This window comes from Euprymna scolopes, chromosome 1 (assembly GCF_053919585.1).
Source record: "Euprymna scolopes isolate OS-2025 chromosome 1, ASM5391958v1, whole genome shotgun sequence".
In the NCBI taxonomy this organism is placed as follows: domain Eukaryota; kingdom Metazoa; phylum Mollusca; class Cephalopoda; order Sepiida; family Sepiolidae; genus Euprymna; species Euprymna scolopes.
In genome coordinates, this window is record NC_136482.1 from 152,879,415 (window position 1) to 152,892,415 (window position 13,001).

At 32.6% G+C, this 13,001-nt stretch overlaps 1 protein-coding gene across 1 annotated transcript in view; it reads right to left on the reverse strand.

Annotated features, from left to right (window-relative positions):
* The window catches only part of LOC145276726 (leucine-rich repeat serine/threonine-protein kinase 2-like), a 338,716-nt gene extending 325,949 nt beyond the window's left edge, over window positions 1-12,767 (reverse strand). Inside the window, exon 1 of the mRNA XM_080127947.1 lies at window positions 12,620-12,767. The gene's annotated coding sequence lies outside the window, so the exon portion shown is untranslated. The remainder of the gene's footprint in view (window positions 1-12,619) is intronic.
* Between the last annotated feature and the right edge of the window lie 234 nt (window positions 12,768-13,001).

Sequence of the window (13,001 nt, forward strand, 5' to 3'; positions counted from 1 at the left end):
TAAAATTCAAATCTTAACTCTGCATAATTTATTATTTGAGAAAAATATTTTGTTCTTTATTTTAGTTAGCTTATTCATATTATTAGGTACGGGCAAAAATAAACGAATAAGGATAGGGGGGACCTAGTTTTGAAAGCCGATTTATCATAATTTTTTGTAGGTTTCCGAATACTTTTTGATTGTATTTGAAAGATTAAGGACTAAACTTAATTTCCCAAAGAAAAAAAATATTTGTACACTATGAAAAAAAAAAAATTATGAAAAATGTTTTCACGGCGAGCTAACCAATTCAGCTAAATTTTTAAGTTAAATAAATTCATTGTAAAAATCCTTTTAGAGATAAATATTAGTTTTCTGTGTCTATTTCAAAGATAATTAGTAAAGTAAAGTCCTAAAATATTGATAAAAAAAAACAAAAAAACATTTTGTTTGCACAAAAAATAGCTGAATTAGACCCAAAACCGAGTGTTGTTGCCGTTCACAAAACCACAATAAACCATACTTTTGGAAATACTGAATATACGGAGGCCCAAAATCTGAGACAGTTGAAAAGCTGTCTGAGAATGACATCCTTTTAATTAAAAAGGAAGAAGGGTGCTGGGTTTCTCGCCCCCCCCCCCACCAGACGAGCATCCGTACATTTCTAGTGTAAATCTTTGTATAAATTTTACCATTTTTTAATTTAATTATTTTTCTATGTTCCTGTTTTTAAATTAATTTTTTTAAAACTATTGTCCAATATTATATAAAAATGATGTTATGCCGAAAGTTTCACATTCTTGCGAGCAAGGAAATTATTAAAATCTTGCATATAAAAATTATGTGAAATCTGTAATTTAAAAAAAAAGTAGAAATATTTTTGCTATTGTAATTTTTTGTGTGAAAAAATTAAATAAACAATGCTTGATTCAGTAGTAATATCGGTAATTCGAGAAATTCATGTTTCTTCGAGTTATATCGAATTCATTAAAACGATCGTCAGGGGCTTTTTTCGTAATGTTCCTGTAAAAATTATTTTATTTTATTTTTATTGTTACCACTTACGATGCTTTATTTATATATTAAAAAAAAAAGAAAAAATAAATTCTTGCAACTTTTATTTACTACTGAAAACCATAACTTTAATAACGGTATTTTTTATTTAATAAAAATAATACATTTCCACTAAGATTTAAATAAAAAATAATTAGTTCATTATATTCCACGATCATTATTTGATAAATCTATATCTATCTATATATCTACAAAAGTGAACGTGTCTGTGTGTCTGTGTGTCTGTGTACATTTCCCTACGTAAGAACTTTGTCAATTTTAAGTCTAAAGACTCGAAATTTGATATGCAGGGTACTGAGATTTGGAAAAATCTTTGGGATCGTTTTTTTTTTCGGACAGAAATCTGGCTGTTAAGGGGTCAAAGTTCGACGATTTGACTTTTGAGAACTCTACCAAACTCCTCCGACAATTTTGGGTCTAAAAACTTGAAATTTTAGATATAGGTTCCTTGGACGTGGATCTAACTAAATAACTTGATTTGAGCCCAAAACAATAAATTTTAAGAGGTCATAATAGGGTCAAAGTTTTAAAAAATTTGACCTCTGCGGTCTCTACCAAATTACTCAGACAATTTCTGCTTTAAACATTTGAAATTTTACATAAAGGGTATTCAGAGAGAGGGCATTTTTAATCGGTTTGGGTCGAAAATTTTTAGTTACCAATATATAAATGTATGTATGTATGTATGTATGTATGTATGTATGTATGTATGTCTGCCTAAAACTTACGACAAAGGCGACGAATTTTTACAAGATCAGTATCGTTTTGAAGTTCGACCTTTCAGACGACAATTATCCAAAAATTGACTAAAGACATTAATATCTTCACGTTAAACTGGGCACTTTTCCGCAGCTGGGGGTCGCTTTTTTCGCCGATATTTTTGAAAGTCATCCTCTACTTTCGATTGTCTAGCCTTGATTTAAACATAAGTCACTTCAGGTTTGACGGTGGTCGTAACGGCAAAGACGTCACGTTTTTCCCCCCATTCTTTTCCTCGTTCGCAGTACGGGTTCAAGCCTGCCTTTCTACTACCATTTTTTTTATTTTTTGCTCAACATACACATTCAAACACCCGGGCAACGCCGGGTTGAAATGCTAGTATCTATAAAAGTTAAAGTGTCTGTATCTCTCTATGTCTGTCTGTGTGTCTGTGTACAATTCCCTACACAATAACTCTGTCAATTTTCAATCTACAGACGCGAAATTTGATATACAGAGTACTGAGATTTGGGAAAATCTTAGTAGTCCGTTTTCGGGCAGAAATTTGGCTGTTAAGGGGTCAATGTTCAACGATTTGACCTTTGAGAACTCTACCAAACTCCTCCGACAATTTTGGGTCTACACACTTGAAATTTTATATATAGGTTCCTTGGACATGGATCTAACTTAATAACTTGATTTAAGCTCAAAACAATAAATTTTAAGGTGTCATAATATGGGTCAAAGTTAAAAAAAAAATTACCGCTTTGGTCTCTACCAAATTACTCAGACAATTTCTGCTTTAAACATTTGAAATTTTACATAAAGAGTATTCAGAGATAGAGCAAGCTTTTTAATCGATTTGGGTTGAAAATTTTTAGTTACCAATATATAAATGTATGTATATATGTATGTATGTATGTATGTATATTTGCATGTCTGCCTAAAACTTTCGACAGAAGCAACGGATTTTTACAATATCCATATCGTTTTGAAGTTCGATCTTTCAGACGACAAATATCGAAAAATTGACTAAAAACATTAATATCTTCACCTTCAACTGGGCACTTTTCTATAGGGGGGGTCGCTTTTTTCGCCGATATTTTCGAAAGTCATCCTCTCCTTTCGATTGTCTAGCCTTAATTAAAATCTACATCACTTCCGGTTTGGCAGTGGTCATAACAGCAAAGACGTCACGTTTTTTCCCCCGTTCTTTTCCTCCTGTGCGGTACGGGTTTGAGTCTGCCTTTCTACTACCACTTTTTTTTTTTTTTTTGCTCGACATACACATTCAAACACCCGGGCTGAAATGCTAGTACTGAAAATGTTATTAAAATTGGTTAATTTCCTGATTTTTGGTGAATTTTTAAGTAAAGGGAGGGGTCAAAATGTTTATACATTTTGAGCGTCGGCATTTATTTTGCCCGTACCTACATATTTTAGCTCAACCAAACGACGATTGACCTGTATTTGTCACCAACAGAAGTTAACAAGTGCATAGCATGGACTTGGTTGACCTAATATTTTAACGTTAATTTGTTACAGCACATCTTATTTGGTTGGCTATTTATTTCAGATTTAAACTCTTTAATGATTAAATAATCCTCATAAATGGGACCATGGCTTTCGGGCTCGGATCTAGGTGTAGTATCTGTTTCGTTTTCTGTCAGGAGAGGATAATCGTTCTTGACTGGAGTAATTTTTCTATTTTTCTCTTACCCAGAGTGCCCTTTTAGAGTAGCTGGACATCTTCCAGAAAAAAACAAAAACAAAAAAAACACCTTGTGTTTAATTTTTCCTTCGTTCTGGATCCCCCCAAGTCAACAGAGATTAGACCATTCCTGTAACGATCCGGTCCCTGTTTATTTTGTGGCGGGAATTTCTTGTTCTCTGCACTTCTAGGAGGTCCACCCTTTCAGGCTTTGCTTTCTCTCTTTGAGAAGGGGTTAGTTTATTGCTAATCGTCTGAGGCGCCCTTACCAGGGAATGCTGACGGATCAGGCAAGCACTTTTTACAAGTCAGAGTGCCCTCCCCTCTCCGGGGTGCTGACTTCTGAATCCCACTTTCCGACTCTGGTGTCTAAGTTCTTGCAGTGGGAGAAACCTAAACAACCATCTCCCCCCCCCGCCCCATAGGAAGGCAAATAAATAAAAGGTAATTCATCCTCATTACAACTAAATATGAGGTGATGTGGCTAAATGGTTAATGACAAAGGCTGACAACCTGGGAGTGCCAAGTTAAAATTCAGTTCGTTCCACAGAAACGCTTTCACTTAGAGATGTTGGCAACCTTCATGTGGTCTCTCCTGTAAGTACCTCATGTAGTTCTAGAAAAAATTCTAATATGTAAAATATTAGGGAAACCAATGCCACCAATAAGATCATCTGATTCATATAAAATGAACAAAGGAATGCAGGAATGAATTACAACTAAATGTACCGTACGGTCATTGGTCAGACACGACATGACACACACATAATACCTACTAGACACTATCCTCGAATGTACAGAGGTTTGTCAGAACAACCTAGTATGAGAATATTTTTTCCTACAAGTAAACCCTGACTAAATATTCCAAATCACATAGTATTCACAGATCTCTTTGGCATGGCTAACCCACACTGGCTTTTACGAGGAAAGGTGCACCTTCTCCAAATGTTTATTATCCCAAGTAACAGAACGAAACTGGATACTCTCCTAGATTATATGAATTCATTTTCTGGAATCCAGTAAGACCATGAGACCACAAGAAAGACATATTATAAGACAGACCCGGATATAAGATACTTTCAAAGTACCCCCACCCCTTCCCCACTGAAACTCTCTTATATTTGGGTTACATTTACATTAACACAGGCTCTAATTTGGGACCAGAAAAAAAATCTCTCTTATATTCGTTTATCTTATATTAAGGTCTCTTATATCCGGGTCAATAGAGAAAAATTATGTTCTCAACTTCTTTACTAACTCAGGGTTTGAGACGTAAAAGAGAACTTTAATGGAATATTCGAATGTAGAAAAATCAAGGAAATAAGCTCCTTGATTTCTGAGAATTTGCTCTTGACATATCAAAGACATTTGATAGGGTATGCCATAAAGATCTACTTCACAAGATCTCCAGCTATGGTGTAACTGGAAATGTCTTCTCCATTATTAAATCATTTCTCTCTGATAGGTTCATAAGAATAGTGCTAGAGGGGCAGAAATCAGAAGCTCACAGTATTAATGCTGGAGTTCCTCAAGGGTCCATCCTGGGTCCAATTCTCTTCCTGGTCAGCATCAATGATCTTCCAAATCACCTCCTAAGATCATACGTAGACATTTATGCTGATGACACTATGGCAACACATCAAAGACCGTAAACGACCAAGTTCTCTCTGATTCTCTCTCCTCTGATCTTGAGCATATTGTACAATGGGGGAAAAAGTGACTGGTTATTTTTAATGCATCTCCAGAAGTGTAAGCGATGTTTAGTTTCAGAACAGTTTCCGATGGTTCATTGTTCTGCACAAGTCCTGGGAGGTGACTGGTTCGCAGTAGACAGTTCTCGAGTTTGAATCCACATATGCGAAATTGCTACAGAAAGGTTTAATATTCATGGAGCAATTCTGGTTTCTGATTGGTTGGTAGCAAAACGTGAATCAATTCGATTCGTCAGTTCCTAACAGCATCGTTTATAAATAGAATCTCATGACGGTGCAGAATCATGCCCCCATTATACTGCAAAAATATTGTAACACTAAGCTTCTATCTTTACATGATCAATGCTCTGATCCCCATCTGGCATCAATTGAAATGAATGGGTCTCGTCTTGGGGAGGCTCCATGTTTTGATAAGCTTCTGGGTTTGACTTTTATTCCTGATCTAAAATGGAACATGTACATCAAATCTGTTGCCAAAGCCGCTGGAAAAATGGTGGATCCTTTTATCGATCCAGTAGATAGCTACCTGCTGATGCCATTCTCTACCTATATAAGAGCCAAGTACGTCCAAGGATGAACTGTTGTTGCCACATTTGGACAGGAGCTGCTAGAAAGGACTTATCCTGCATTGACAGAGTTCAAAATAGACTTCGTAGCTTAGTAGGGGGATGCCCTTTTCTTTTCCCTGCAATTCTTCTCACAGAAAATATGTTACGAGCCTGTCTCTGCTTTATCGTTATTTTCATGGTAAGTGCTCGTCCGATCTCCAATCTATGGTCCCCCTTTTCAAACATTCATAAGAAACATTCGTCCAGCCAAAACCACTATCAATAATTTCTTCCACTCTTTATCTGTGCCTAAACCTAAACGTAGATTCCATGAACAAAGCTTCTTTCTTAGAACTGCACGCCTGTGCAACTCTCTTCCGTTTTCCTGCTTTCCAGCTGACTACAATATGGTCGTCTTCAAGTCCAACGTAAATTTATAGTACTAACGAGTACTATATTGTCCCATTAACTACTGTACACTCTTAAACCCTTATCCTTGAGTGGCTTCTGGGCTTGATAAGTGGTGACTTATTTGTACAAAAAAAAAAAGAATTTTTACCACAGTAAAATGAAACAAAAAGTAGACATACTGACACAACCCACTTAACAGTTAAATCGCTCAGTGATATGGTATCGCCCAGGCAAGGCAAGTCACGTCCATGAGGTTATGGAAGCTATTGAATTGGTATTTATATAAGAGATAATAAAGGTCTTGTCACAATACAATGTTTTTTCGATCAGACAATTTTGATTATGAGACTTTATACCAGGGGGTCAACAAATTATAGCCTACGATCAGATCTGGCCAATGATCTCAATTCCTCAGGTCCACTGACGGTACTTACATTTGCATCATGGAACATAAGGAACCTGAGATGTTGTGATACAACTGAAACGTATATAGTATAGTATGTATAGAATATAATAAACGTATACAATATAGTATGTATAGAATATAATAAACGTATATAATATAGTATGTATAGAATATAATAAACGTATATAATATAGTATGTAAAGAATATAATAAACGTATATAATATAGTATGTATAGAATATAATAAACGTATATAATATAGTATGTAAAGAATATAATAAACGTATACAATATAGTATGTATAGAATATAATAAACGTATATAATATAGTATGTATAGAATATAATAAACGTATATAATATAGTATGTATAGAATATAATAAACGTATATAGTATAATATGTAAAGAATATAATAAACGTATATAATATAGTATGTATAGAATATAATAAACGTATATAATATAGTATGTATAGAATATAATAAACGTATATAATATAGTATGTAAAGAATATAATAAACGTATATAATATAGTATTATAGAATATAATAAACGTATATAATATAATATGTATAGAATATAATAAACGTATATAGTATGTATAGAATATAATAAACGTATATAGTATGTATAGAATATAATAAACGTATATAGTATGTATAGAATATAATAAACGTATATAATATAGTATGTATAGAATACTGAGAGATGTTCATAAAAACCAAAGATTAGTTTTACAAAACTGCTTATATAATTTGTATATGTGTACGTTAGACGGGGAATAACTATATTTTTGCTAAAATCACCTTCTTTGATAACTTTTTATGAAATAAATGCGTTGACATTGCACGCCACTCTCCCATAAGAAACATGGCATAGTAAACTTAGTGTTTTAACATTTTTTTTTCTCAGTTATCTTTCTTATTTGCAAGTATTAAAAAAAATGATTATGTTACAAGTGCTCTTTATTCTTTTATTTTTCAGGCCTTTTGTGAAAATAGTTCAGTCACCTTTGCTCTATGCAATTGTTAGACTAATGTAACGTGGCCGTTATACTTCACTTAAGTAATTCCTAAATATAAAACTAGAAATAAATAAATAAAAATCCGGGTTGGCATTTTTTTTTTTCTTTTTAACAAAAGCATTTATTACCGTTACTTTCAGCACCGCCTAAAACGGTCTCTCACTGCCATATGTTTATTTTACCCGGTCACGTTTCTCCTTCTTCCAACTGCACGCCTTGGCCTCACATTTACACGTCCATTTTCTTCAACGTCCACTTTGCTTCTGCCTCGAGCACATGCTGCATTTTCCACACTTTTTTTCCTTTTTCCTCTCGCGATAATCCATGCACACTTTCTAATTTGCATATGTGTATTTTTTGCTGCTGTTGACTCCAGCACATGGACTTAGCGTGCAACCGACGATATGATATCTCCAGGATGACTTCATCTTAGAGCAGGGTAAGGGACTTTACCACCAAAGATGGCCACTCCACTAGTCCCCCATCAAGCTCATCGCCTGAATCTACTCAGGTTTAGGCACATTTAATTATCTGTCAAATTTTCCCTGATCTCCAATTAGAACGGTTAGAAGCGAAACATGCAAAGAACAATACGAGGCAAAAATTCAACATGTAATAATAAGGAGGCAGGAGGCAGAAATATAGTTTATATTTATATTTTTGTGTGTGTGTGTGTATGTGTGTTTTTTTTCTTTATAACCAAACAAACAAAGCCAAGAAATGAAAACAGCAAAAAAAAAAAAAAAACAACAAAAAAAAAAACGTACAACCCCTCCTTAAAATTTCAAACGATAAAAGGGAGATAATCTCCTGTCAAACTTTCTTAGCGTTACCTCCCTTTGTCAACCAAATTTTTCCCCCACGAAACCACACCGAAAAACAACAAAAACAACTCCAAGAATACAAAACCGTCTACGGAGCCAGTAACTTTTCTATTTTCTTTTCCGAGATGGCGACCAACATGCCTGACGAAGGTCGAAGGCTATATCGACTGAAACGTTACATTTATTAAATCTCGATACTGCCAAAACGACCTACTTCGGTTTTTGTTATTATTGGTCACCAGTCACTCTGTTATTCTTTCATTCCATAATACACCGCTTTATTAAAACCAACTCAGGGGTCAATGGATACCCCCCCCCTGTCTGGGTAGCTGTGCATGTAATTGTGATGCAAGGGTTGCGCAATCTCCAATCACACCTCTCCTGGATCGGCATTGCTTGAGTTCAGCGGTTGGGAGAAGTCCAGGACGATTGGAAACAATGCCGAGATGAGTGCCTGGAATTCCCAAATGGTCATCCATTTTAATACTGACCAGGCTCAACGTTGCTTAACTTTGATGATCTAACGTGAACTAGTGTGTCAACGTGATTACGTCGTGTAGGGTGGACCTCCTAGAAATGCACAGGACCGGAAATATACTTTAGTCAACAGAGAACAATCCATTTCAACAATGGCGGATACTTTGTTGGCTTTGGAGTTCACAGGAAAAAAAAAAACAAAAAAAAACCCTTGGCTGGGCTTTCTCTTCTTTTTCATCCAATAGCATATTTCTCGTAAGTAGACTTCACGGGCACACTTGTTGCGTCCCGAATGAACAATAAACAAAGAAGAAAATAACAGTAGCAACACAAAAGACGATAAAAATAATTTCAAATACAGATAAACTTCCAATAAGTTAACATTAAATAAATTAAATTAGTTTTGTGTATATTAATGATAACGTAAGTTCATATCTCTATTTATACAAGGTTTTGTTTATATGTTTATATATTTGTATGTAGAGGGTTTCCCTCCTAAACAAATTAACCGATCATTATAAATTTGAATAAAGGGTGAGTAATAAGCGGTATATTTAACTGAATTTAGTTTTGTGAGAAAAGGAGAAAATATAGGGGTGGAAACCCTTTGTGAAAATTCAGAAAACGCACAATCTTTACAACTTGAATAATAGGTATAAAACATCAATTAATAAATATTCCTCAAATTTCAGTTTCTTTTCAGCATTTAAAAGGTTTTTTTATGCAAGGGGGGAGGGAGGGAGGGTAATGTCGTCACAACCTCCCATTTGCAAATTAAAATATTTCAGATTTGCATAGAATTTGCTCCATAACCATTGCAAGATTCCCTGAGTTTTTCTTTATCCTTAAGACCCCTTTAAGCTTAAGCCTTAAATTTTAGACACTTTCTAGAATCAAAATCATTTAATGGATTTTTATCAAAATTAAATAAGGATTCTAGAAATAAATTTATATCTACCTACCTATCTATCTATCTATCTATCTATATCTATCTATCTATCTATCTATCTATCTATCTCTCTCTCTCTCTCTATATATATATATATATATATATATATATATATATATATAGATAGATAGATAGATAGATAGATAGATAGATAGATATTTGTGTAAACAAATCAAGCTTAGGGATTTGGACAATGTAAAAACATTTTTAATTCACTGCCCGCATAGCAGCAGCCGTATAGCGCAACAGTTAGAAGCTCCAACCGTCGTTTGGGCGATCGGGTTTCGATCTAAGCTAAAGGTAGTTGCTTGTCTAGCCGCACTGATGAACTGTGAAACAGCGAAATAGTACTGCATGTGTATGACTATAATGCTCCCTATCTTAGGTTGAGCATATTGGGAAGTGATATACAAATTACTATTAGCGTATGAAGCGATGCTCTTTGTACAAACAAATTGAGCCTAGGTATTTAGACAATTAACAAAACATTGTTAATTCACTGCCTGCATAGCAGCAGCCGTATAGGTAGTTGCTTGTCTAGCTGCACTGATGAGCTGTGAAATAGCGAAACAGTACTGTATGTGGATGCCTATATATATATATATATATATATATATATATATATATATATATATATATATATATATTCTTAATTTCATTCATTCAGAAGAAGTCTTGAAATAAAGGCGTTGATGAACACATAACTTGGTTTGCCCCTTTTTTATTTCTCTCTCTCGTTCTCTTTCTCATATATATATATATATATATATATATATATATATATATATATATATATATATATATATATATATATATATATAAAGGAGATTAGAACAATAGTCTAAAGAGCAGAGTGTATTTTAATGTAATAGTAAAATTACTAGTTTAATTAAAATGCAGGAAAGAAAAAGTGCTCGTTGTAATTTAGATATATAATAAGCTCGATAGGTAAATATCCTAGAGCTAATTTAGATATAATTTAGATATATAATATAATAATATAATTTGATTTTTAAATTATCAATCACATTACTAAATGTATATATATATATAACAAAAATATCTTTAAATTTGGAATACAGAATTTTGTGATTTATTTTCCTATGATCTGTAATTACATGGAGCTTCATAAATTAAATAAAAGATGAAATATAATTTAATAATATATGTTGGGGGGATGACTACTTCATTTAATCACATATATTAATATTCGAAGATATAATTTTTGTGTAAATTTTCAGTATTTATTTCAACAGTGCTAAATACATAGGTAGAGCTAGGTAGTAAGATATGAAAAATATTTTCATAACTTTATATATATATATATGTGTGTGTGTGTGTGTGTGTGTGTGTGTGTGTGTGTGTGTGTGTGATACATGTGTTACATGTAACTTGCCCAATTTTTTTTTCTTTTCCTCACCCCGTTTTCCATCTTATTTTAGTTGATTGAATTTACGCGATGGTTCACTTCTTTATAATTATTCTAAAATTTTGCCAATCGAATAAAGTTATATATATCTATATATATATATATCTATATCTATCTATCTATCTATATATATATATATATATATATATATATATATATATATATATATATATATATTTTATAGAGAGAGAGAGAGAGAGAGAGAGAGAGAGAGAATAAAAAGGAACAAACCGTATTATGTGTTCATCAACGTTTCGTCTTTATTTCGAGACTTACTCTGGATGAAATATATATATATATATATATATATATATATATATATATATATATATATATATATATATATATATATATATCTGTAAAAATATATTTTCTTATAATATATACAAATCCTTATTTAAGAAGCTCAATGTAATTACAGAGCAATATAGAGAATAAATAACAAAAAGTTATATTCCAAAATTCATGATGTTGACCATCTTATTATTTATTTCTTTAATTCAGTTGACTTATGCAATTCTCGACAGTATCTGTTTCGTAGCGCAAAATCAATCACTTAATTATTATATCAATCAGTGAATCTATTATGCCCTTAAATCATCAGAAGAAATAGCAATAATCAACCCGTCAAAAGGAAATGAAGTGTGATTTTACATTAAAATCCGAAAATTGGAAGAGAACCTGCATATACTTTTTCACCACTTTCAATCTCTTCTCTCTCTCTCTCTCTCTCTCTCTCTCTCTCTCTCTCTCTCTATATATATATATATATATATATATATATATATATATATATATATATGTATGTGTGTGTGTGTGTGTGTGTGTGTGTGTGTGTGTGTGTGTGTAGTACGACTACAAATGGGATTAATATATTAATAGATAAATACTGGTATTTGTTTTAGATTGAAGTTTACCCTTGCTTGTATATCAGGTAAACACCGCGTTCAATTTGCTTTTTTTTAAATTTTATATATATATATATATATATATATATATATATATATATATATATATATATATATATATATATATATATATATATATATAGTAATAAAATTAAGCTGAAAACTCTAAAATTTCCAAAGAATAAGTTAAGATAAAGAGTAGAATTACATAGTAACTTTATTATATTATCAAGTCATTAACGGTTTATGCGACCCTTATTGACTTGATAAAGTTCCTATGTAACTATATATACATATATATCTCGTTGTATAAAATTATATTCTATATTCAATATATTCAATCTTTTAAAATGAGGAAGTAATCTTTGCGAAAACATTTCTATCCATGAACATTTCTTTATCTGACATCCTCAATTTAAACTTGAGCAGACATATAGTAACTATATTTATATATATGCGTGTACTTACTCGAGGCTTGCAAAGTACTCCATAATTTGCAAATCAATAGATCACAAGATGTTTAAAAAATATTGAGCAGGTAATTTCCCTTTCAACGCAGAGACGAGAATAAACAGCAATGTACTACATGTTGTTATATATACAATGAAACTTACATAACTTTTTAGCGTGACGGCTCCTGCTGCTGTTGTTATCTTATAAAGATTTACTGCTGTTATTTGTATACTCTACCTGATGATATTGAGATCACCTGAATCAATGCGCTTTCTTTTCTATGTACTATATATCAAGAGAAAACCAGGAGCGCCAATCTTTTGTATGGTATTATTTTAGTTTGCCCGTTATTAAAAATGGCGGCCCGTTTTAGACATGGGGTTATTTTGTTTTTGCT